Consider the following 27,965-nt stretch of genomic DNA (forward strand, 5'->3'; position numbering starts at 1 on the left):
CCGGCGCCACCAGGAGTTCTTCGTAAAGTTTTCGCAGGACATTCGCTCCATGTATTCTGACCTTTGCGCTGTATATTGTTGGACAAGAGTGTTGCGCAGCGTCGATATCGGTCGCAGCGCTACGCCCTCCCAGTCCTGCAACTATATATTGCATGAATATAAAAGTGACGTTTTAAATAATTTGCACAAACAAAATAATATGTCTCGTAAGCCATAAACCGGTGATATACTTATTTCTTATTTATACAGAATACCAATAAATAGCCATTTTGCTGGAAGGTATTACATTGGGTGGGGGAGTAACGTCCAATATAAAGAATAAATAAAAAGTCGCACAAATACACAAAACTAGAAAAACTATAAACATAAAAAAACACAACGCCTAATGCTCTGCCCGTTTAATATTGTTATTCCGAAATACACAAGATAGAATATGACTCAAGAAAACACAAGAGACGTAATCTGGGCTAAACACCAAAGCACATTGAAAAAACACGCGTAATATGGGAAGGCAATCGCAGCATCAATTATGAACAAACGGAACAACATTATGTATATTCACTGAAGCCAAACAATTTTTTGTCACCGTTTGTAACATAAAAACAAAAGAAGAAGATAAAGGGGAAGTATGACGAGGTTAGGCACTTTTATTCATATTTAGTAACTTCTGAAATGTATTTACATCGGGGACTGTTGCCATCTTTCATGGCAAGTTATTCCACTAGGTTGTTGTGCGTGGTATGAACAACATGGCACACTTTACTGAGCATCCCGTGAAGTGTTCGCTTTTAGGAGGATAGGCATGGAGCCGAAATATAGATGGCTAAGGCCTAAAAAAGTCGTCGTGAAGGAATGCATGATCACGTCGCGCTAGAAGAGCGGTTTCGCGACGTCATGGTAACACTTTCGCGACGTCATGGTAACACATTTCGCGACGTCATGGTAACGTCTTTCCCATAGATCTCTAATTCTCCCGGTGATGCGCTTACTGCGACCAATTTATCCTCGAAAACTACCATGCCGATCATCAAGATGGTTTATGTCCACCATTGGGGCAGAAACTTGGAGGCTCACTAAGAGGGTTCAACTTAAATTGAGAACGACTCAGCGGATAATGGAGCGGAAGATTATAGGTGTAACATTAAGGGACAAGGAGAGAGCGGAGTGGGTCAGGGAACAAACGCGTGTTATGGACATATTAGGAGAAATTAGGAAGAAGAAATGGACGCGGGCGGGGCATATAATGCGAAGGCAAGATAACCGTTGGTCATTAAGGGTAACAGAGTGGATCTCTAGTGAAGGTAAGCGTTGCAGGGGGCGGCAGAAAGTTAGATGGGCAGATGAGATCAAGAAGTTTCCGGGGATAAATTGGTCGCAGTTATCACAGGACCGGGTTAATTGGAGATTAATGGGAGAGGCCTTTGCCCTGCAGTGTGCGTAGATAGGCTGGTGATCATGATGATGATGACGACGACGACGATAATGATGTGCACAGCTTCGATGTTTTTATTAATGTACTGTTGATGGGGTCCCATATTGCTTACGAGTATTCCATTCTATGGCGTACTAGAGTGATATAAGCCAGTTCCACTAAGCGTGATAGCGTGTGCTTTGAGTTACGTTTAAAGAACTCGAGGCCGACCGAGGAATCAGTTTGTTGACACGGGAGGAACCCTAATCTTGCCATGCTATGACAGATAAGACATAAATATAACGCCTAGATATTTGAACGAGGTTGTTTGCTCCACTGAACTTAGTTCTGGAAGCATTTAGTGTCATTAGCGAGGTTGCGTAACACAAAGGTTTAGAGTCACGATCAGATTGTACAGATTTGCGGGCATTTTCGGAAGAAATTGTACGGTAAATATTGAAATTGTACTGTAAATAACGCAATCGACCGCAAACAGCTTAACTGAGGAGTTGGCACATAAAGGTAAGTCATTAATACATATTAGAAAAATAAAGGACCCACCACACTATCTTGCGGAACACCAGATGGGACTTGAACCAAAGGGGAGGTAAAGTTATTGACAGACGTAAAATGTTGTGTATTGACAAGAAATGCTTGTGCCCACGCGACGACAAGTGGGGGAATGTTGAGCTGCCTAAAGTTTTGTAACAGGCGGTGATGGGGAACCCGATCGAACGCTTTCAAAAAGACCAGGTACGGGCTTCAGTCGATAAGCCAGCTTCATCGCATGCCGTCCCCCGTGCATCCTGGACAGCTAGCGTTCTCAGGAAGATAGCCTATATTTTTGTTCTTGACTGTGACAATACTTTTACATGTTGGTTCGTCGGTCAGAGTTTTTGTCCGCTTGGTGATCGGATAACTATATTTCACATAAATTTGGTCCTCGGTTTCGCCCTCAGCTGGGACTTCGGGTTGGAGAAACACAACTACTGCAGGAGCTAAAAAGCTAAAAGTACACCGGGAACCCATTGGCTCAAAGAATTTTAGAAAATATGCAAAATACTTCCAAAAACAACTTTAAACGTATGTGGCACGCCGCTGTGAATTATGATAGCCATGAAAGGCACTAACGCCGGGGTAAATCGATTGTGCAAAACGTGTTAACCTGAATACAAAATACATGAAAACGTCGACTACATTTTCGTTACTGCGCCGTGCATTTATGTACCTAGCTTCGCGCATGCGGAATAATATCGTCAGCATTAGATTTTGTTATCACGATGGAGGCCGGAGCAGCATGGCACCATAATCAGATTGCAACGGGCGCATAAAGCGAAGATTGGTAAACAATCTGTGGTTCTGCAATTCGCTTCCTGCGAGTATGCAGGCGCGCACTTTACCAACAAATTTCGGCGCGTGACTTTCCTGTTGAGGTACAATGGAAGTTCCGTAGGCCCGTACACCTCAGAATGTACGCACGCAGACATGCTGATAGGCACGTACGAATGGGTTGCCGGTGACCCAAAACTTTGAGCGGGTGACAACGGGAAGAGTGACAATGGCGAAATACCACTTAGTTTTTTTACGAGGTGTTTGAATATTAGTGAATTCCCGCTTCAAAAAATGACTGGCCTCAAGGTCACGGCTCATCGAAGACAAACCGAGCTAAAACCTCGTAGATGGAAACAAGATTGAAATGACCATTAAGAAAAATGTGAGGTTGGAATATCACGCAGTAGTTTCTGAACTACCAGATAGCTCTACCAGAAGTTAAGAGCACAACGTATTTATCTTGAGCCTCCCTCTGAAGACGGCGCCGAAATAAAAGGATACATTTGGCGCTGCTGTGCTAACTCCTACGGTGATATGACCCAAGTCATAGCCCTTCTACGAAGGGTACCCAAAGAAACACCAGCCTCAACGTTGTTGTGTGCCATGGGTTCGCAGATGGCTGCGCATGACCAGCGTCTGCGTGTGCAGAAAGCGCATCACGGTGCTGTTCTTTAGTAATGTATCGCGCACGATGCCCCAAAGATACAAGCTAGGGTAATTCATCGTTGGGATTAGGAATGTTGTTCTAGACAAGGCACGAGTAAGAGAAGTCACTGTTATCGTTAAAACAGCTGGAATTACGTACTTCGGATGCCGTGATGAGGCGCCACTTAGATGATGTTTTGCTGCCGAAGAGCATTAGGCAACAGAAAGATATGCAACGTTTAGGCTTATCGATACAAAGGCCAAGCTTCCACATTATTGCTGAAACCCAGTTCAGCTGCTAATGTCCTTTCGCGAGGAGAGGGTGCCGAAAGAGCACGTTGTCCTTTTGGAAGCTGGCTGTGAATGGCGACAAACGCGCGCCGAAGAGGGGTGGACGGAGCGATGGCAAAGGGGTATTTGCCTCTATTGCCCCCCAAATCAGTGCATTTTAAGATTTTTAACATCAGACCTGTCTAGGCCGACAAAAATTCGTCCCTTGTACGACAACAACCCAAAGCCTCAAGAAATAAATGCGGTTAGGGAGGTCCTGGAAATTGAATCCGGGACCTTTACAAACTGCAACCGTCAAGCGCCAACCGGCAGCCACCAGGCCACCGCCAAAGGTGCGATTAATTAAAAAAACGCTTAAAAGCCAATTAAAAACCAATTGATAAAATAAATAAATAAAATAATAAATAAATAAAAATAAATAAAATAAAAGCCGATTAAAAAACGCTTCTTCTGGTCGGAATGAAGCAAATCTGGGTCTCTGGTGGCGTTATAAATCAGGTGCATATGTTATTTAGCTATGAACGCGTACAGGGCGCGGACCATTTTCTTTGGGTTCATAGTGCGAACGCTGGCTGTGGGCTTGGCCGCGGGTTCTAGCGCGTGCTAACGCTGTCCACTTTGGGAGAGATGTGAAAGCCTGCCGACGAAACCATCCGGGCCCGCCCGTTATAGTGAATTCTCAGTTGCAAGTTCAGAAATAACTGTGAGGGGATGATATATGGGCGCGCCAACTTGGCGCCTTACTAAACCACTTGAAAGCAATATTAGATCAGCTCATTGGGCCATGCAACGAATAATGATCGGAGTGGCACTTAGAGACGAAAAACGAGCTTCCTGGTTCAAAGGACAAACTAGAGTAGAAGATATCATGGTTCAAATACAAAAAGACTTCGGCCGTCCATGCAATTAGGCGAAATGACATTCGGTGGACCACTAGCATGGCAGAGTGGACACCGAGCCTATCGTCTAGAAAACTCGGTGGCAAAGATCAGACACCAGCGGCGCGGGACAGGATCTTTTGGAGGTCGATACGAGAGGCCTGCCTCCTGCAGGGGTCTTAGCGGGCTGCTGCTGCAGATGATGATGAAATAGCCCGGTCTTCCACAAAGTGAGAGGGGACGCTAGCAATACTGCTTGTCCTGCCTTGCTCCACTAGCGCAAGCTCAGCCATTTTTTTTTTTGTTAAAATGTCCTCGCTGTCGAGTAAACGTGAAATTTTGAATTTCTTTTTTGAAAACCATTTTCAAGTGTCCACGCGTCCCGCACAAGATCCATTATTCTTATTGATGAGCACACGTGCGGCTTCCCATTAAAGGAGCACGTACAGTGGAGGCTAACACTGCCACGTTAAAGCACTCGATGTCGCTGTAGTGCGTACAGAGATACGACGACAATCACAAATTCAAATGTCATAGCCAATGGCCTACTCTCATTTCGGAAATCTTCAGATCCTGGTTTCCGCTTTCCCGTGCCCATAAAGGAGGCAGAGACGTGGCTTCCAAGAACTTGGCAGTATGTCGTGAGCAACACGGTGCGGTGGATGGTGTGAAGGAAGCCGCATTCTCGCACGCACCTTTTTTGAGAAAAACTCGCAACATGGCCAGCGCATTTTATAGGCTTCAATTTAAGGCAGTTAGATAATGCTTACAGTTCATTTCAGTCTCTTTGGAATGAAGGTATCTGATGTAACATTGTTTTCCCTAACATCCATAACGCCTGGTTTGACCGATTCTCGCTAGCAAATAGGTAGCACGAAGTTTTCTTCATTTGCTAGCGGAAAATTTCGGGCTCCTTATTATAGCGCATTTCTCGCTGAACGTAGGCGATCGCCAGTAAACTGCTGTAATTACATGATGCCTTTTTTTTATTCGATCACTGCTAGCTGCAAAGTAGATATCATACGGGATCGGATAAATAAATGATCAGACACAATTTGGCTGATGCAATTTGAAGCCTAAATCAAAGATGAAGTCATGTTTTAAAGGGGCACTGACACAAAATTTTGAAGGCGAGATAACGTCGGAGACAGATTGGTGGGAACACATATACACCATCTGCAAAATATCAGCGGCGAATACAGCCTAGAACATATTTAAAATCAATTTTGAAGTGTGCGAAACGCAACCGAGCAGCCAGCAGAGGACCACGCGCAATTGTAAATAAAAAACATCCAAACACGTCACGAGTTTGTGTTTGCCGCTTCCGCACTACCGGCGTTTTACGCGGGCTCGCCCGGCTCGCCGCTCCAATCGGAGGGCCGGAGGGCGGAGCTTCTGCTCTCGAGAACGAACGACCCGATCGTTGGCGGCGGAGGCGCCGTGATTTCGTCAGCTAATCGGGCAGCTGGCCGCGACCAAAGTTCTACAGCGATTCCAGGCACTCTGTTTCTATTACTGTTTATTACCATTGGATGCGAAAACGCGCCGGAGGCACGAAAAGCCCACTGAGCTAGCCGCACGGTCGCTGTGCAGGCGGCGGCCACGGCCGCGAAGTGGCCCAGGCCAGCGCAGGTAGCTCGAGTGATAGCTTGTTACCGCTGCACGAAATTGTCCCCCAAGTCCCGACCATAGTGGCTTAAATGAGAAAGGAGTTAATGATGCGATGGCGGGTTGCATTAAAAATTGTCATCTGCACCGCTTACGAGAGCGGCACTCGAATATCCGCCGCAGTGCTGAGCCGAACACATCTGTAGGCGGACCTGTAGGCAGACCGGCCGGCTGCTCCCAGCGCGCGTCTTGCCACCCACCGTCTCGAGCGTCGCGCGTTGTTCTTTAGCCGCGGTAGCATTTGCACTCGCAGCGCCTGCGTCACATCCACGGTCGCTTTTTAATTAAGCGCCTCACGAGATCAGTACGTGGGGGCATTCGCAGAAACTGCCGTCGATGCGGATTCGACAGTGCTACGGCGGCTCTGCTCTGTGATATCCCTCCGACGGTCACGTGGTCAGCTTTGTTCACACAAAATCCACAAAATCCATCGTTTCGCCGCACTCGCTGAAACCAAAACTGCGACTGGCCGCATTTAAAATCCCTCTAATTAAAGAACCGTCGCACGCTGAAGCAAATGAGGTTTCTACAGGTTATAAGTAGGTCACTAGCTACTTATCGCAACGAAAAAAACAAGATGCTAAATTTTTGTGTCAGTGCCCCTTTAAGCGATTAGCGCTTCATTGCGTTTAATTTATATGTCAGCCCACTGGGCTCTTGTAAACGCTGAGCTGCTGATACTTTCACGTACAAAATGTGAATTATAAATTGGTTATGCAAAAGACAACGCGGAAAGCAAGCGTTTGAAAGGGGGAACATCTAAGTCTCGCCACGGAAAATGAGGAAAAGGAGCTGGCAGATTTTTTTAAAACATAAAGGTCGCATTTTTTTTTTCATTCGACTCAATCAGCGCTTGTGATACTTATTGCTTATCGCATGTTGGCAGTTCCTTAGAGCCTTCAAAATTGACGCAATGGCAGGGGAAATTGTAGAACCTTCCGAGGCGTTTCCCAAGAGCAACGGTGTCGTTTAAAGCTACTATGTTCACGTCAGAGACGTAAACAGAATTCCAGTTCGGGGTTGAAAACGCCAAAAAAGGAGAAAGAACATGAAAGAAACAAAACAAAACAACGAAAACAACAACAAAAAAACAGGAAATCAGAAGTAAAAACTCCGATGTGTCATGAGCGTACTTTGCATATCAATCATCATAATCATCAGCCTACTCAGCCTACTGCATAGCCTTGTGATTATTTTTCATTTAAGTTTAGTTTTCTCAGGGACGTTGAACAACGGCTCACAACGGCAGCAACGGCAGAACAAAGGAGGTAGCAGCAGGCATTAAACTCTCTCAAGGCTGTGTGAAGCTTGCGACAGAAACGTGATTACCAGTAGGCGCTATTTAATGATAGCCACAGTTACTTGCCTCGTGTTCCTCTCCCGCTCTCCCCCCTCCCCCGAGCTGGAAACTTTCGCCCCGTCCCTGCGTACGTCGGTAGTTCAAGGCAACACATACTCAGGAACAATGCGGTTCATAGAAAAAAATCTTACTTTGCAGCTTCCATTGCCAGGAGCCAGAAAATCCATGGATCATGATGCCGCCTCCAGCAGAGTTCACGGCCTCCACCTGCGTACTCTGTTTCTCGGCAGGAGTCTGGGGCAGAAGGCTGCAACATGCGCTACTCCGAGGGGTAGATAAGAGGGTGGGTGAGGGAAGATGAGCGTGCAGGTAGGCGTGTTCCCTGGACAATCCGGGTAGTTTCTCAGAGAGCGCTGAGAAAAATGTAGAACATCCAGAGGCAGAACCTAGCAGTTATAACTGAAAGGAACAACAATGTTCTACAGTGAAGGGGAACGGGAATGCAGATGCAGCTAGAGAAGGAAGTGGGGGAGCTCAGAACGCTGTGCCCAAACGTCCGGTTCGTCGTTAACACGCTAGCCGACACCATCGGGCGAGAGTGATGTATAAAGCTATGTGCTGGCAATAAAAAGAGGCATGCGGGGTCCAGGGAAGGCGATGAATTCTGCAGTTGTCGACAGCAAATGTGACGTCTGAGGGCTGGAACACAAATAGGCATTCTAGCGTGACAGTCCACTTTAGAGGAAAGGTGGAAAAATCCATCGGGCGACGACAAGCGGTGCAAGCAGTGGCTTTTTAGAGGCCGCAGGCCTTTGCGGAAATGGAGTATACAGGGAGCAAAAGAGATAGCTAGGTTGGCATAGATGGTTGCAGGCGGACGGAAGGTGCGACGCCGGGTGGAAAGAAGCGAGAGGGAGAGCTGAAGATCGCGTACAGAAACAAGCAGGGTGGCAGGGAGCAATAAGATTGAATGAAGATTCCCATATAGATAGAGGAAGCAGACATGTGGGTGTACGTCGTGAGAGGGACACCGCTAAGGGACCTAAAAGTGGTTCCGAGAATCAGAGTATGTATGGGAAGGTTGCAATAGTATGGCGGGATGAAGAATGAAGAAAAGGCGAGGTGTGGGTATGTTTATATTGCTGGGGGCTGACTGGACAAGAGTGAAAGAAACCTGTAAAAACTGTGTCAGTAGAATGGATGGTGAAGTAGGGAGGTGTCTCTAGGAGTGTCGTGCCTTCTGTCAAGTGAGGAGAATAAAGAACACAATGCATCGTTGCGTGTCTGAAAATTGACATAGAGTACTTGAAACAATCCAGAAAGGTACTATTCACAGGGGACATGAACTTGTCCACTGAAGATGTAGACGGGTTCACAAGATCAGTGGTAATCTAATGCTAGATAAGCGCGAGGACCCGAAATTGATCATGCTAAATAGGGAACAAATATGCGAGGGTCAAATCACGCGGGGAGTGCGGTAGGAGACTGAGGAGTATCGACTACCTCCTCCTCTCGTGGGAACTTTATGATCTGCTGGATGGAAGGAACATAGATGATCAAGGGGGTCGCCGTCGGGGTTGTGACAACCACACCTGAATTTGGGGAAACTGAGGGGCGCAAATTCGGACAAATCGGGCAGTTCACTAAGTTAGGCAGTAAACATATTGTGGGAATACCCAAAAGCACAGAGGTTGATATGAAAAGAAATCCTTGTGGAGAAAATTCACCCGCATTTCCCCGAAGGGGAGCATGGGGAAGTGCGAATGCACGAGTGATGCTATGAGGGGGAGTTATGTTGAACTGTGTTGGCATTCGCCCGTTAGTTGCATTTAACACCCCCGCGTGATCAAGTGGGGATTTACACACCCCGTTAGTCGTTCTCTGGAAATCTTGGTGAATTAAAGTGTATGTTCGAGGAGATCACACACACACGCAAGTAAAGTGAAACGACAGTATTCTTTATTCAGCACTTGTTGGTGTTGTCGTTGTAGTTGACGGTCATTATGACCGCCTTGTGGTTACTGAAATGTACGGTGAAGAGTTGTTGCAAGACCGCGCGTATCAGACAGTTCCTCGCAAAGGCCAGGTCGATGTAGCTGCCGTTGATGGTGGTGGGAGCCTCTAGCGGTAGGCACGTCATGGAGTGGTTTGCGAGCATGTATTCCATCAACCACTCGCCGCCCTTTCGCACGTCCACGTTAAAGTCCCCAACAACCACGACCGGGTCCGAGGGCTTTACGCGCCTGGCCACACTCTCCATCGCCGCGTCCACGTATTCGACGACGTCGTCGCGCGAGATGTTTGGCGTGAGGTAGAGGGTGACGACCACGATTCCGTCGCCCGAGTACGCGTCGGTGTAGACGGCACTGTACGGCGACTCGTCCCTGACCGGCGAGGTGGACACGGCGTGCGACACGAGGTTCGCGTAGACGTGACCGACGAGGTAGACGCCGCAGTACTCGTCCCGACTTCCGCTCCTGGCGAAGCAGCAGTCGTCAATGGGGAAGTGGGAATGCACGGGTGATGCGAAAGAATTCTTCTTGGCCAATCGCCCTAAGTGGGTATGTGCTAAGGAAATTAGGAACTCTTCTTGGCCAATCGCCCTAAGTGGGTATGTGGTGCGGATGGACGGACGGTGGTGGACGCGTGATTCAGGGTCGCTTAAGAAGTGCATTCGCACTTAAAAGGAACCCGACAGGCTCATCAAAACGCTTGTTCGAGGACGTGACTGGCAATCCCAGTGGCACCACGACCGCCAACAACGACGATGACAAGAAAGAAGCTGTGTGCGGGGCGAAGCCAGCCTGGGCTTAGTTATGGCCACATGAAAATAGCTCTTCGCCTTACGTAAATACATTTCTTGTGGCGTTCGCGGCTATAAACTGGATTTATTACCGGGATAAGCAGGCAGAACACGCGCACCAGAGCGCAGTCCCCGAGTCGGTGTCTCGTGGACGCCCTTCCTGGCTCAATCGACTCAACGGTTAAGGAAAGCACCAGAGAAAAGCTTTAGGGCAGGCGAAGTCGATGAAGCGCGCTTTACTCCCCATTCAACTTAAATGTATACTATGTACAAGGGAGCGGCTGTCCCGAGCTTGGACGGAGGCCGGAGTCCCCCCGAGCTCGCTAACCCATCGTAGGCCGCTGGCTTGGTTCGTCTCCAGAGGGGATACTCGCCTTTCGTCTTCACAAGTCTTTCGTCTTCACGTGCAAGTAAAATTATTGGCAGCTCCCGTGATATTAATGCGGAGCATTCTTTCCCAGTACCTCCCCCCCTCATGCCGAGACCATATACCACCCTGCAGTTCCACAAAAAAGGAGATTTCGCCAAAATTTCACTTTAGTCATTACATTAGCATTATAGCATTGTACTAGCGTTATATAGTGTCATGATAGTGTAATAATAGGACCCTATAGTTAAACCACGGTGGTGTGAAGGGAAGGCGTTCCTATAACTATCATCCAAGTGCCAAAACTCAATCGTCGCAAATATGGCAAACACCACGTAGCCGTAAGCTAGGTCCGTGCGTATATAAGTCTGCGGTCGGGTGTTCAAGCGATAGAACATCAGAAGTCCAATTTGGCTTGCAGCCCTCAACCATGCTTCCTGCGGCACATACGATCTACCCGTGCCCTCGTTTGGGTCAGTGGCAACGCTTTCAGAATCCGAGGCTTGGAGGGGAACGCTAGCTAAAAATCTGGTGCGGCGCATTGTCAATGGTGCTGCAACTCTGCTGGCAACGAACCAGAACCACGATACGCTACCACGAGTTTGGGGTGTGAGTAGCAGCTCCAAGTATGCAGCGCGTCGTAGGAGCCCGAACAGAGGAGCCTGCGACACCAAAGGAGGTTGGCCTGCGAGAGCTGGCTGTATGACGTCATGCTGCTTCCTACAGTTTATTTCTTCCATTACAATTAGTAGCAGTATCTGTGACGCCATCAAGGGAAGTGGTGTACACCTTGACTCACCGAGGACCTTGTTATTTGGCGCCGCTTGTGGCACTACAGGGATGCATTAAGCCCGTAGCAACTCCCAGGATGCAGCGCGCCGTAGAAGCCCGAACAGAGGAGCATCTGACACCAAAGGAGGTTGGCCTGCGAGAGCTGGCTGTATGACACCATGCTCCTTCTTACAGTTTATTTCTTCCATTACAATTAGTATCAATTTCTATGACGCCATCAAGGGAAATGGTTGAAAGTATGACTCACCGATGACCTTGTTATTTGGCACGGCTTGTGGAAGTAGAGGGAGGCATTAAGCCCGTTGGGCGACGTGTTTCCAGATGATCACATTGTTACTGTAGAGGAAGTAGTACGACCACTTCAAAAAAAAAACTGCAGGAGTCAAGATGAGCGCCGAGTAAAGCCAAGGGATACAAGGCATGTGGCTAACAGGCGCTAATAAAGAAGTTTACGTTTTTTCATTTCTACCGTTATTGAACCGCCGCAAACAAGCCCTCGCTCGGAGTGAATACTCGTTTTTCGATAGAGCCAATTATACTCCCCGTCCCTTGGCGAACTTTCAGGGTGATCTGCTCGGGAACTTCCTTTCAGCCATCCGGCCGGGCTTGCGAGAAAGGCAGTAACACTGTTTTCTAAGGACACGCGTTTCATCCCCCTTTTCTGTGCCCATTCGCCCAGCCGAGGTCTCACGGGAAAACTCATGCGAGGCAGCTAGTCGTTCTAGTTTGCTGTATCTGTATTTCCCACTGTATCGGCCGCAGTCTTCCCCCGAGTGTTTCCCATTGGAGCATGTATCGACCCTGCCCATTCGCTGCTAACCCTCCGTTCCGAGGTTTTCGCGAAAATGCCGTGTGCCTGTTGCACAAGACGGAATGCACCCGCACCGGAAGTAAGGAAATGAGTTGAGAGCAGGCGCCGGCGCCGGAAGCGATGATTGCGCAGCGCCCTGATTTTGCTTGGTCTAATCCGCTGCAAATGGAAGCGCTATTTTAGGCAACTCAAGCGGATATAAGCCGCATTCGCGACAAAAGTGGTTGACAACGCGATTTTTGCTGAGAGAAGCCGACAAAATACAACTTTCTTGCTGAGATAAAGGACTTTCCTGCTCAAGAGTACAATAAATGTTTGCATCTCTTTCTCTCTCTTACTTACAAGATGGCAAAATCTGCGAAAAGTCCGAGGATTGTGCCCCAACGCGTAGCATTCTCGGGTCCCTTGTCTACAGTGCGAGTTCTTTACAGCCAGATGTTTGGGTTTTCCAAATTCTGTTCAGCCAATTCTCACCATTTAGGCGATTATTACGATAAAAATGGAAATTTCTCCAAATATGCATGTTTACGGAAATGCAGGGCATTACTCGGTACGCCACTTTTAGCATTTCTTTGTGAAGCTTTGTCATACCGTCATTACGAAATGGTAATTCCCTAAGAATTTATTAGCTTACATGGTTTTATAATCAATGTATTTACTTATTTGTGTGCTACTCTTTAATTATTTCACAAGCTTATTTAGCAATTTTGTAAGGCTATTACGCGGGCTCATATATGGATAGCGGCAAAAACGTAGACACAAAACTGAAAATACGGTACGTCATTCTCCTTCGCCAACCGAAATGTATCAGCCATTTTCTCCTCGACGCCACAGAGGAGTAATCAACACACTTTTTTTAAAAAACGCACTGCCTGTTTAAGAGTTTAGGAGTCAGTCAGGAATACCCCTACCCGTCATTTCCGCAATAGCACACTGATGCACATTGCAATAACTTATGTTAGAAGGCAAAAACACAAACCAAACAAACCTTCACAAACCCACTTCTTTACGCACATGTGAAAAAAGAGGGAATACCACTCTGCGGGCAAACACTCACTATTGAAAGCATGCTCTACAACACGCTTCAATATTACTTACAAAGCTGTCTACAGATTGGCCTTGTGCATTGCACACCAATAAATAATTATAAGTTTTACCAGGCCAACCTAGAAAAAGCAAATGCAGGTGGGGCTTGAAATGTGGGATGCGCATTTCATGGTTTGTCCTACAATAATTGCGACGAGTTGCTGAATGTATTCGTATTTATTTTTGTAATTGATCTCAAGATGCCGCGGATATACAAAAACTGTGCAGCATTTGTGTAACGACTTGAATCTAGAGCTAGAATACATGCTAGTGCGAGCATATACGTCTCACTGTAGCTCTGAAAATATTTCACGTTAATTAGTTGAAGCTTGTTATGTAGAAGGTTTTCCATTATTTGTTAGGTATCCAAGCATAAAATTTTGTAAGAAAGATAGTATTCTAAGCAATTTAGGAACACGCACTGCGTGCTCTTGTACCGTTGATCTTTTATTCAGGATAACGCTTAAGAATCAAGGCCCATGAAGTGAAGTTCTTGATTAAGTTTGTTTTGTGCAGCGCATTCATAAGGCCTAGAGAAGTCAGCAAAGCTTTCGTCAAGTTGGAGGTTAGAAATTGTAACGGCGTAAGGCCTATGTTTAAGTTTTAGAATCTTGCGTATGTGGACTGCCTTTTGCTGAAACGGTCTCATTTGGCGTACTGGTAGGATATTGTTTTTTTTTTTTAATCTGGATATTGTAGTTACTTTCGAATGTTACGTTTTACTATTTTCAGCACTAACAGCGAAGTAAACTCGTCCTTTACAGAGCTGCAACAAGTATATTTCTGTCTTTGTCAAGAGGCCTAATTTAACCCAGAGCTATTAGTCCGGTACGGTAAGCATTGTAAGAGTTTATAGCAGTATCACGAACGTTGAACACAGTTCGGACATGTTTTTTTTTCATGTAAATGAAGTCGTGCAGCAGAAGTATTATTGGACGTCAGATATTTTTCACGTAAATGTATCGAAGTAACCTAGATATCCTTGCCTCTGGTATTCCTAACATTCGGAAGTATTGAGTGGAATGTGTCCACCTTAGAAGCTACCATATGAAGGCTCGAATCTATGAACTCTAAATCTGTATTGAAATATTTCGCGAGACGGAGCGATAACTCAACAATGGTACATCCGGTTAACACGCTGGTTAGGGAGCTCTCTGGTATTCCTAAGCTCTGCCAAAACTTTTCTGTTGAATAAAAAAGCAGCACGACGTGTGCGAAAAATTTACTTGAAGCGTCTCATTTCTCTCTATAGTCTAGATGAAAAATCCCTTTAACCATAGAAATGCTCTTCTCCATGTCAGTTTCTTGGAATTATATTTTAGTGTGTATGACACTTCGTGTTACCAAAGGGGCTTTCCACTTTGTGCATTTAACTATTTTCCGAATCTAATCAGCCTCACAACACACAATCGTTTTCCTTACTTCTAACCGTAAGGCATTCACGCTACCATGAGAGTCAGGTATAAACTGTCTAGCGTTGTTTGCAAAAAATCAGTAGCGCTACCGGCAGTTCCTGTGGTACAGTTCTTCGTACAGGTCTCGTACAGCACTACTGATGCGAGTTGAACTTCGGCTTTCGTTTGTGAAAGTCAGTAAAATCACCTTGTGACCTGAAAGACAACCATGTATGGTAATTAATAGAGCTAAGTTAGTTGCAAATGCCCGATCAAAACCCCAAAAAGTGTTGCCTTGGATGCTTCTGATGATAGTATTTTGTTATTTATTTATTTTTATTTATTTATTTATTTATTTATTTATTTATTTATTTATTTATTTATTTATTTATTTATTTATTTATTTATTTATTTATTTATTTATTTATTTATTTATTTATTTATTTATTTATTTATTTATTTATTTATTTATTTAAACCTACTGCAGCTTCTCTGGGGAATTCGCAGGAGTGGGATACATGCCATAACGATCACAATATAAATGGACCAAGGATAAGACTGCTTGCAAAAACTTAAGCAAGGTAATAATAAAAACGACATTCGGGTTGCAACACAGTAGGAAGTACACAATTCTAACACCAAAGCAAATAATAACAATGAATTGATCAAGCTGGCGCGATAATTACAAGTACCCAAAGGAAAGTACACTCCCATTCGTAATAAGTACAAGTACACACACGAAAGTACACTCGCACAAAGACAACAAACAAAAAGCGAGGTGTAACGCATGGGTGGTTTCCAACGCTTGCATTTTAGTAATAAATGCGCGCGTCTGAAAGAACGCAAGTGACCAGGCAACCAATTCCGATGCTCAGTTGTTCGCAGAAAGAAGCTACATTTAAACATGCACGTGTGTGGATGATACAGCAAAAAGTTAAGGACATGATTGTTTCTTGTCTCTCTTGGAGATATGCTTCCACAAAATTTTGAGGGGCGCGAAAAAAACCAATTGTTTCATGTTTCTTTTTCAAAAAATGTATAAAACACGCGACATACTTCTTAAGTCAGATGCCTTATATATCTTATCAAGTGCGAAAAGTGACTGTAGTTGTTGGCGACTACACGAATGTAATCAAATTACGACCGCCGTAAAAAGCAAATAAGTAAATAAAATATGCATAGAGACATATTTGAGTTCGAATTGAAGATGAACTTGTACCGCGAATAGCCGCAGGCAAGAGTGGTAACTACAGCACTAACCCTGTATTGTGCCGCGATGCAGCAATAATTATCTGAATGCCGGCCGCATTACTGGTGAACTTGGCGGCACCGCAAGAAAGGTGCACCAGTGAAGAAGTATTAGATTATCGCTGGCATTCGCCTTCAAATCACTTAAGAGACTGAAGTGTCCGATAAAGTTTTCCGTTTAGAGTGAAAAGAATATAATTGTTAAACGCTTCATCACAAAAGTACCAGCAGAGCGTCCGCGGCCAAAATATTACTGACTATTTCACGAGAATTTATTGCTTCCATAAATAGTTTCACTTACTGCAGAGCATCACAACACATTTACCTGGAGAAGCTGTTTGCTTTTGCAAAGTTGCCATGGCTTAAAAAACCAAAAATAGCCTGTTATGTTTTGTGCCACTTTGTGTTTTTAACCGCTCACATCTCTAGTCTTGGCTGTCGGCATATTTTACATTATTGTTAGAAGACAGGCGGTATTTACAGGGAACGAATGGAGCAGTGCACAGAAGGTCCCTTCTTCAGTCTCTGACTCTAAGACCTCTTTCTGCAATTGTATTGTACACACTCTTGTTGTAACACAAAATAAAATAAATTGAAATTCAAAATGATGCATTAAAAATTGGTACTCAATTTCGCGACGGGCACAGAAGGTAGGCAGAATAGCGCACAATCAGCCAGTGCAAGGAGCGCGAAGAGAAATATGTAGCGACATCGGTGCACGTGTATCCAAAAGCCTGAAAGCAAAACAAATGAACTGAAACAAAATCTAATGGTGATGACCGGTACAAACGGTCTGGTTTTCAACATCATGATAAGTATTGAAGTGTAAAAACTTGACACCGCTAAGGAAATGCCGATTTCTCTAGTGGGAAATTACGTGGTCGACACCTAAAAAGTATGACGGGGACAGTGTAACGGACTGTCTGTGCAGGTGTGGGGAGTGTTTGCGTCTTTTTGTGCCGCGTGCATTGCATTATTTAAGAAGTGAACTGCGGATAGGCCCTCCCCGCACCCGCTACACAGGGGTTTGGAGATCCAGTGAGCCGGTCAGCTTGTGTTTTATGTGTGTGGCCTATATGTAACCCAGCAAAGATAACTTCAGTGTGTCCGTAGTGCGAGTCACTTGTCTACCATCCTAAGTGGGGTTTTTTACGCGTAGTCTGTTTTATGTATGTTCAATGTTTGCGATTTTCTATGAAGGTGTTGTCTGATGTGTGGCTTGAGGTCAGTGTATGGGGCCGTTGGTACGCCCCCTATGGTCCTTCGTGTAGCAGCAGCGGCCCTTTCAACGGCCACCTCGATGCCGTCAATCGCACCGTGGCCTGGACCACAGCACAGGACGACTTCACCATCACACACATGATTGTGTGATGGTATTGGTGGCTAGGACTGGGGATTTACGTCGCACAAACGACACAGGCCTTTGAGAAACTCTATGACGACGTAGACGGAGATGAACATTTATCTTCACGAGAAGAGTTAACGAGTGGAACGTACACTTACAAACAGAATTATACAAAGGCCGCAATCCAAATGACACAAAGTTCCGCTAGGCCCTAAAAACTAGCACGCCAAAGTTCAGTTCAAAAACAAAACTGCAAATGAACGAAGTGTCTCACGTGCTCTGGCGCACTCGATGCAGTCGATGAAACATCATCGACGCGGGCTGTTGGTGGATCCCACGTTGCCCAGCAGAGGCCGGCGATTCCAATGCGCGGCCGTTGAGCAGCAAGTAGATGTGGCTAGCTCTGTAAACTGGCTGTGTCTCCGCGCGTACTCGACGACGGCCTCGGAAGAGCACGGCTACCGCACCTTGCGGGCAGCCCTAGGAAGACTTCCTCTCCCTTCGAACACCCCTCCCCCCTGCTTCCTCGGCACCCACGATCTCCTCTTCCTCATCTCCCGGCGCATACCCACAGAGGGCGATTGTCAACGCTAGGCCATTAACTTCATCATCGTCAAAGCCATCTTCGATGTGCACACCCCCGCTGTCCTCCATCTCATCACATTGTGTTAAAAACCAGATTAACAATGTGGCTGGTGCATGGCACGTGAGATGACAATGCGTGCCTCACTCTCAAGAAATACGTATATAAGATAGACCTGGGAGGTTCATGTTAGAAAATGGGTTGTACAATAAGAAAAATGCCGTATACCTCAGCTGGGAAAATCGTGGTGTGTACGTGAATGGTTCTGCACACTTCATAGTTTGGTTCATGTGCAACAGAAGACCCCACAGTTGAAGTTTTTGATGCATGACGGAAAAATTCTTCATATGAATATTTATATTTTTGAGGTCAAATGCTGCAAAGCACCACTTCATTGGCTTGATATTTATCGATTTTAATGAACGAATAATCGCCTGACACAAGGCGGAGCTGCTATTGCGGAGGAATGTAGGAAAAAAGAACCTTAAAACTGTCTACGAAGGAGACTGAGGTCCAGGCGTTTCTTTTACTGCGTGGGCAACTAAAGCAGAATTGGGTGGATGATTTAGGAAACGTTGGAACGTGGGTATATGGAAAAAATTATTTAAAAAGCATTATGTTCAATTGATGAGGTTTTAAAAGCCTTAAGCAATTCAAGGTATACTCGCTTCTGTTCCAGGTGCCATTTGTGTGCACTCAACATAAATGCACTCAACGTGCACGATCGTTGTTATTAACGGAGTAAGGGTATTATTCTCTGCAAAAGCAGAAGTGCGCAGTCTTTGCCGCATTGTTAATAACAAGGATTCTCTGAGAAAAGGCAGGAACGAGTTAGGCGTCACCCATGCGCAATCTTTTTTTTGTTGTGCGATTGGCGTCGTTTGTAAAATTTTGTATTATGTAAGCATGTGTATGTGGGCCACACTGAATGCTGTCTTAACGTCCGTCAGAGGGAACATGTATCAACGATAATAAATTCAACAAACGCCAACCTTCCTGCGCATCGTAAAAGGTGCGGGTGTAACCCTTTATTTGATGGACCTTCTTTTTCAATCAACACAATAGCGAGTGTTTCAGCAAATTGTCTATCCCTACTCTACATGGGAAGCAGCACGTGCTAGACGGCATTATGTTTTTTAATCTATCATTTGTGTTCGTGTATAAATTTTGTGTTTTCAAGAAAACGGCAGTTGCGAGTAAGCTTTTTTGTGTGTCGTTCCTGTCTGTCCCAGTTAATTATGCGCTTTCAAATTTTGCGCGCTTTCAAGACTTCGTACTGATGTGCTTTGATTTATCAAGTGATTTTCTAATAAGAAAACGCAAGTAATGTCAGGGTTTTTGGCGAGAAAATAAAGGCAAGAGAGGAAAATGAACTTTAGAGCGGCCTATCTTCAGGGACCAATCACGTTTGGGGGGTAGATTTAGAGAATATCCTAAGGCGGTGGCTGTGGTTCTTTCTTTCTTGCGTTTACCCTGACGGCCAGAGAGATTCGGGAGCTCCCTGCCTGGTTAACAGACAGAGAACCCGTAGGCCACAGCTTGATCAAGGCTCCAACGGCTACCGTTTCAGGCCGTTCACCTTCACCTTAAAACTCATTGACGCGGTTGGTCACAGGGTAAGTATGGGGGCTCGGTGTACGAGGTGTCGCCAATACCATTACCTTGAATACACAAGGTGCCCCGTGCGGGGCTGCCTTGGATGCCTGTTCGTTGGTTAAGAAATCGACGTGACGAACAACAATACAATATACTACCTAGAATTGTTGGGCTGATGTTCACTTCCTACTCCAAGCTGCCCAAATCAGTGCCGACTAAGTGGAGAAAATGCTGAAATTTTTTCCGCGTGCTCGTTCACGTCTGCCCAAAAGAATCGTAGAATTGTGGAACCCTGGGGTCCATTGGGGCTTCAATAAATGCCGCTTATTATCATAGGGGTAATATTTTGCTTCATGGTACCGAAGCCAATTTTCTGCATAAAACTGCCTAGGTATGGGGTACGTCTTAGCACATTAAAACTATGCAACGTAAAAGGTAGCGACTGACGACGAGATACATTAAAAACTAACAAAATTGGGCAATCACATTTAAACACCCGACATACATTCCAGAGGAGGCGTCTTGTTACCCGCCGCAGTGGCTCAGTGGCTAAGGCGTTTTGCTGCTGAGCACAAGAACACTGGTTCGATTCCCCTATGCGCCAGCCGCTCTTCTTACGGAGTCGAAAAGCAAAACCACCCGTGTGTTCGAGACAGCTGCGCGTGTAAAGATTGCCAGGTAGTTAGAACCAATCAGGAGCACTCCGCTAAGGCGCGCCTCATCGCCTGTGAAGCTTCGGCGCGTTACACTACAATGAATGAAATCATCACTCAGCCGCACTGTTGCTGGAAGACATAATGATAGGTCACTAAGTGTCTTATTTTTCCTTTCGGACAGATCTTTCCAAGTAGTGTTCACTGATTGGAACTACGTAGTATCTTTTGTAAGCCTAGCCGTGAAAAAAACCCACTTGTCTAACGTATCTGAAAAGCACCTGTCTGAATTAACTCAAAACATAGTCTTCATATAGCCGAAAGTACGCCTAACGTGGCTCAAGACCTCATGGCGCCTCCGTTTAGCACGGGTTAATTTTTATAAGGGAAACTTTCAACACTACAAACGTACCGACAGCTCTCAATAAACTTGCTTCAACGTTCTTGAGACAGGCATTTCAAACAACTACAGTTATGTCGTTATTACTGTACAAAATTGTGCTTACACGTCTTAATTGTATCAACCTCATCAGCAGTTTTCAAAGACCGAGCCATTGCCAAAATATTTGCCCGAAAACCTCAGACACCCTACAGAGCTTCAACTCCAGCTCATTTCACCCAACGAAAGGCGTTGAAAGCTAATGGACTGCTTTCCACGTCAAAGGGAATCGATAGTCATACCGGCAAGCTTGGGGGGGGGAACGAGACCATGAAGCGGAATAGGAACGCCCGCAGCAAGGCCGCATTCATTCTTAAATCTTTTAAGCCGAAAGCACGCTTTAAATATTTAACTTTTAATGTCATAACTTGTAATGGAAATCGATGGAAACTGCAGGAAGTGAAAGTATTTTGAACGTAATTTCAGGTGCAGCTCCTGACGTACCGCCACACGGTCGTGGACATTCCCCAAGGACACTCTTTCGTCCCGTAACTCTTCGAATAACACATTTTAATCGATAACAAATTAGTGCGGGCGTTTACTGCGAGGGCATTAGTGGGCCCCTACCGGTGCTGATGGCAGCTTATATATACCCTCCGGGAGACTGAGTGGTTATGCAGTTTTGCTTCTAATCCGAAGGACGCGTGTTCAATACTGGCCAGGGTGGCTGCCTAGAGATGTAGGCGAAACGCGAACACACCAGTTTGTTGAGATCCTAGCGCACGTTATATGTTCCCAGGTGGTCCAAATTAATACGGAGCCCTCAACTATGTCGAGCTTCCTAGCCAAACTCAGATGGTGGCCAAGATGTAGCTTCGTCGCATTAAACCCCATGATCTCACACGTCCGATATTGCGCTGAGCTAATGGACTTGCCATATTTTCTCACTATTTCTCGTAGTTGTGTAATACGTCACCGTCCGAACAGATATGGGGCAGAAACATCGCGCATTTGAATTGCAAAACATATATTGGCGCGCCCGATCAGCTCAACGGTAGTTTTTTGCTTGCGTTGTTTTTAGAAAAATGACGCGGCGTTTTTTGCAATCACTTGTATTTTAAAGCTGGCTTGAAACCCGTTTCGTCTGATAGGGACCGTACATATAGTCGCAAAAGAATCCTTGCCGTGGAAAGTACTGCGAACGTCACGGTATATGAGAAACAACCTTTCGAACAATTAACACTGTTGACACGATCCTTACATGTCAATGTTGGTTAGCGCACAGGAAGCATTGAAAATATTTGTTGCAGAACATGCGTAGATAACATTAGGAAGCCACCTTACTGGTCCCAATATAGAGTTCGTATTATCAACTGAGACTAAATGTTTTGGCTCAAAGCTTTTTTGTGAGCATTCATTGCAGAAATCTCTTATAATACTTGTCTCCCGCCCTTGTACTCATTTCGTCGTTGTTGTTTATATCGCATCACCAATGCACCCAAATTTTCTCGCTGAAATCCACAAGCCATCATGTAGTACATTTTTTACACCTCAACCTCAAAACACGAGAAAAGAAATATATACTAAACCCGGAATAAACCTTGTCATCAGCATCAACAGTCATCACGAAGGACCGTCATTCGCCAGGAACGAACGTCCGGGTGTGTGTGTGTGTGTGTGTGTACTATTAGCACTCGCTCACCACCAGTCGCACGCCGTTCAATATGTAGTTTATACGTCAAGCTTCAGCGCCTCGTCACTTGGATATGCATGTTAAGTAGATTACTTAATAATAGGCACAATTTTCAAGATCAAAACAATACTTAAACCTCTCTTGCATGTCTCAGCCCTTAAACATTGCAGTCAATGTACATAACTATCAACTGGTATCTTTTTCACTATCAATAAAGCGACAATGAAAGTGTTTTCGTGTATTGATATGTTTTTTTTACAAACGACCACCCTGAAAGTTCGAGAAGAATAGGAATTGTAGATACATTTCGCCTAAATTTGGTGTATTCTTTAAGTTGTAGAATAGCAATCGTAGATACCTTTAACTTAAATGTGGTGTGTTCTCCATGTTGTATCGTAAAATACTTCGCATGTTCTACCATCTTCATATAGTGAAATGGCTCATTATTTTTTTTATTTTGGGGGATGCATTATAGACCTATAATTTTCGACTTTGTCGGGACTACAGAAAAGCGTCGTAAAATTCGGGCGTCCTATATTCCGAAAAATTATTACTCCTATAAATACAGTTTTTTGGCGACAGATTTGCAAGAAAAATTCGACTTGAACTACGAACTAATGCTTTGCAGGGAAAGCAAACCCAAATTTATAAAAAGAGCAAATGCGAAAAGATTATTGCAGTTCAGGTGCCAATCACTCTGTAATAAATCAAACCTTCTACCGCAGACCACTGCCGTGATTCCTGCCAGCCATGAGGTTGCTGTTGTGAATTTGGAAGCCTAACCGATGTTAGGCTTCCACATTCCTAAAATAAAACCTAGAACACATGTGGAAGCACCAGCCTGTCATCGTAACCTCATTGCGAGTGGGAGAAATGAACACCTGCTGCACTAGGTCCTTGTGACAGCTGCTTAAAGGAAGAGGTCAGAAAGGAAAGGGGAAAGCGATTGTGCGGAGGAGCGGATGGCTGCTGTAGGGGAGGCAAACAAAAGATGAGATAGAGAAGAAAGCTTTTCAGGACCAAAAACATTGAGTGGTCTCAAGGTCACAAGAACGGGCCCCCGGCACTTCCATTTCGTCCGCCGCACGTGCGGTCGGGTGCTTGGCGTGGGTCGTCGCAAAACGCGGGTCAGTAATGAAATTGCGTCGCATAACCGAGGTATTTACTGCATTGTTTCTATGGGGATTGCGCCTGAACTCGACAAGCCAATCGTAAAACACAGGTTGTCATAAAATCCGGAAATATATAACCGGTGTTCCACTGTGCTTTCGGAGATCAATTCCAAGCGCTGTTTTCGTACATGAAGGTGGTTTGGTAGCACTTGGGTCTGTTTAGGTGTTCTCCCCATCCTATTACCGCATTTATTTCCGGTTCTGCATCCCGACAGACGGGTATTTCTTTTACGTACACAAAAGAAAATATCGTCCGCAAACTGCCTGCAGTGTTGGCGCGTGCACAAATGCTGCCTCGTATAGCCCTTCCGTGGCTTCGTCATTATCATACGTATACAGGCTTTCATGAGCCTTGACGTCGTATTTTATCGTCATGAAATATTTCCACACGTAAATACTGGCAGTGCTAAGTCAGGCTGGAGGATGCGCCTGTCATGGGGAATAGTATTTAAGCGTTGAGGAGTCAGCCTGTTTCGAACTATGTGAGTTCGAAAAAATCTCCCCGCACGGGGCACCTTGAGCAATCTTGGTGACGGTACTGGCGATACCGTGGACCCCGAGCCCCCAAACATAAGCTGGATCCAACCGTGGCGATGTGTTTATAGGTGGAGGGTTAGAAACCACGAACGGTGGCCGTCGGAGCCCAGGTCAAGCTCCGGCGGTTGGGCTCCCTTTCTGTTCACCAGGCAGGGAGCTCCGGGACCTCTTTGGCTACCAGGGTAAGGTCAAAGAAGAAAGTACCCCCGTCTCCCTGCTTTTATACTATGGTATATGGCATTTTCAACCCCCCCCCCCCAAACGTGATCGGCCCCCTAAAAGCGGCCGCACCGAAGTATCGTTTCCTCCATTGCCATCTTTGACATTTCCTGAACCAGATCATTACTCTCGATTTCTTGTCATGGAGTCCCTCAATCCAACCCACCCTCTTGCATCTCAGTCAGTCTTCTTGATCGCAAAATATCTTGAAGCCATATTAGGAAAATCATCTAAGTGCAAAAAACAAAGGTCTGGTGAACTACTAATCGAGGTAAATGACAAGCAGCAGTCCAGGAAGCTTCTAGCTCAGACTAGACTGGCTGATCTAGACATCAGGGTCACACCCCATCGGAGCCTCAACAACTCGCAAGGTGTGATATCCGAGACGGATCTCTTGAACGAAACGGATGCGGATCTCCTTGCCGGCTTGAAGGATCAGGGCGTCACTGCCGTGAGACGCATCTCCATCCGCAGAGACGACAAGGAGATTCCCACCAAACACATTATCTTGACTTTCGACCGCGCAATTCTTCCACAATACATAAATGCAGGTTTTATCCGTTGCTCCATCCGTCCGTACATCCCGAACCCGCGGCGCTGTTTTAAGTGCCAGCGGTTCGGGCATGGTACGAACTCTTGCCGTGGCCGAACGACGTGTGCGAAATGCGCGGCGCACGATCATCCTAGTGACAACTGCCAATCCTTCAAGCAAGCCTTCTTACCATTACTGTTCTCATGAATAAAATTGTATTTTTTGGACGCTGTACGCTGCAGGCCTCAGCTGCTTGGCAACTTGGTAAAGGTGAACACAAGTAAAGGAAGAGACAAAGTTTCACCCGGCTGTGTCTGGTTTCCTGCTTGTCCCTTTGCGCTGTCAAGCCTGAATTATGCCTGAAGCTTTTTTTGAGCCAAGCAGTGTTCACATAAGTGAGTCAGGTTTCTAGTACAGTTTAAAAATGTTTCAGCTTCGACAGGCAGTATATACTTCGTTTTCTTGTTCGTTTTACTGTAATTGCTTTTCTGGAAGTTCTGCAGTCTCTGAAGACTTGAGAACGGTTAAAAAAAGCGGGGCCATTCCCGAAAATCCTTCCGAGGTTGGCCAATACATGTATGGATATAATTAGGCGCCAACTTGCTTCAGATGAAGCACTTTGTTGCATCTCGCTAATAGCACTTGTCGATTCTTCAATATATCATGCACGGCTAATTAAATCCGGTATAGCTTCCACCGGAAGTCATTTACACACACAATCAACCTCCATCCACTGCGACGTATTTCCAGGACCTGTTCTTGCGAAACGGGCAACTACTTCATCATAGCGGGTATAGGCCAAGTTCACTGCCGCAACGAGCGAGAAATTCAATTAGCTGGGTGCCGTGTCGGAGCCCGTATAGGGTCGTGGTTTCTCTATTATGTCATAGGGTCATAGTGCACTTCTGCTTGGCAGCCGAGTTTGCCCGCCAACACCGAGCTGACCAACAGAGAGCTCAGAGGTGTGAGGACTGTGTTGAAACAAGAACATTATCACAATAAAACGCTTCTCGTATATTAACTTTCCGATTGCAGTTATTGGCCCATTGTTGGCAGTTGTTGGCCCACTTTTTCCACAAACGGTCACTTGATTGACTTGAGACAGAAAACGTAGAGAATAAGGCGATCTTGCGACCCCTCCCTCATTGTCCGCACCATTCAGTTTCTTAGTGCATCGACGCCAACGCACAGGTGCCATCAGAAGTAACTTTTTATTAAACGGGCTCATGAACTGAAACCCTTCCTGTTCAACCGAGGTATAACGAGTAAATTAATTTATCTATTTATTCAAAAATACCCCTAAAGGCCCTCACTAGAAGGGTATTACATAGGGGGCAGGATACATTGAGAACGAAAAAAAAAAGAATACTAGCAGCATGTTAATGGGCAAACAAATAAATACAAGTGGGTGTGAGGCAAAAAAAGAAAAAAAAGAAAGCAAGAAAGAAGGAAAACAAACAAAAAATCTTGAAGGAACTCTAGAACCTATAAAAGCACTTTTTAGTAAAGTTAACATACGAAGTAAGTGTGTAAAAGTTCTTGGAATTTGGTCGGATCTGTAAAATTTACAATGAGAAATGGTAGGGCATTCCAATCCACAATTGTGCGAGGTATGAAGGATTGTGAATATTTGGAAGTGTGGCATTTCACACGTGTCACTTTTAAGGTATGTTCCCGTCGGGGAAAGATGGTCGGTGTCGATGAAAAGAAATCAGGATGAAGAGAAGAGTGATGGTACAGTTTATGAAACAATGATAAACGTGACAGTTTACGTCGACCTGATAGGATAGGTAAAGATGCGCGATGTTTTAGAGCCGTGACGCTGGTATGACGTGAATAATCTGAAAAGATGAAACGAACGGCACGATTTTGAAGGGATTCAATTTTGTCAACTAAGTATGCTTTGTCAGGGTCCCAAATGGCAGATGCGTACTCAATTTTAGGTCTGATGAGAGTTGTGTATGCAAGTTTGCGGAGGTTAGATGGAGCATGTTTTAGTCTGTGCTTTAAAAAACCCAATGAGCGGTTGGCGGATGCAAGAATGATGTCGATATGATGATTCCATGTCAGGTCACAGTGCAGGTTAAGTCCCAGGTACTTGTAGGTGTCTGCTAGCTCAACAGTTGTGTTATTTAAGGAATAGGAAGTTTGAATGCGCGATGCGTGGTTTGTAAATGACATAAGTTTAGTTTTAGAATTATTCAACGACATTAACCAAGTGGAACACCAAGTAGATATAGAGTCAAGGTCAGTTTGGAGGGCCAGTTGGTCAGTAGAGCAGGTTATTGTACGGTAAATAACACAGTCATCAGCAAACAGCCTGATCCTTGAAGAAACGCAATTAGGTAAGTCATTTATAAAAATTAGAAAAAGTAAAGGGCCCAGGACACTGCCTTGAGGAACACCAGAGTGTACTTGACCGAAAGAAGAATTAACGTTATTAGCAGATGTGAATTGAACCCTTGATGACAGAAAATCTTTAACCCATGCAATTACAAGAGGCTGGATATTAAAGGGACACTGAAGTGATTTGTAAACATTGCGGGATTACTAGCGCAAATTGTAGTTCGGAGTCCGTAGGCATTGTTTCGACCACTCTGGCCGCGTTTACGCGAATTTATTTAGTAGAAAAATCAATTCGAAAATGCTGTCCTCCTCTCTTTACGCTCGCCCATTTTCTGTGGCGTTTTCGTGTGACGTCAGGAGGGGCTAAGCTGGCAATTAGCTGCGCGATTGCACGGCTCCCCGGCCGACAGAGTCAGTCGGCCCAGCGTTTCGTCCGCCGGCCGCCGGCGGGTCGTCGCAATCAAGGAGGTTAAAAAAATTGCTTGGTCGCAATTCGTTCGCTTAGTTGAAACGAAGCCAGGACACGTTGGTGAATGGAAGAATGTGCCTTTCTTTACTTGGTTTGTTTGTACACTGTATCTAGGTCCAAGTCAAGGTCGCTTCACACAAGCGCTGCACAAGCGCACATACGATGCTTCGCTGACTGGTATGCCAGTAGGAAAATATAAGGCCTCTTGAAGGCGGGAGAAGAGTCAGCGAAGTCAATATCGGTACTAAGGAAATAAAATCAACTGATATTTTTACCGTACAGCGTAAAACTAGGGTGCGGGAAGCACTTTTTTGCGCTGGGCGAACAAGCACAGCGGTCAGCAGCACGACTACGCATCTGCGAACGCTTTTCCGTCTACGAAATGCAATTGCTAGACGTGAGCTATTGTGGAAAC

This window comes from Haemaphysalis longicornis, unplaced genomic scaffold (genome assembly GCF_048455015.1).
Source record: "Haemaphysalis longicornis isolate Haplotype H1 unplaced genomic scaffold, Haemaphysalis longicornis Haplotype H1 scaffold_6, whole genome shotgun sequence".
Taxonomy (NCBI): domain Eukaryota; kingdom Metazoa; phylum Arthropoda; class Arachnida; order Ixodida; family Ixodidae; genus Haemaphysalis; species Haemaphysalis longicornis.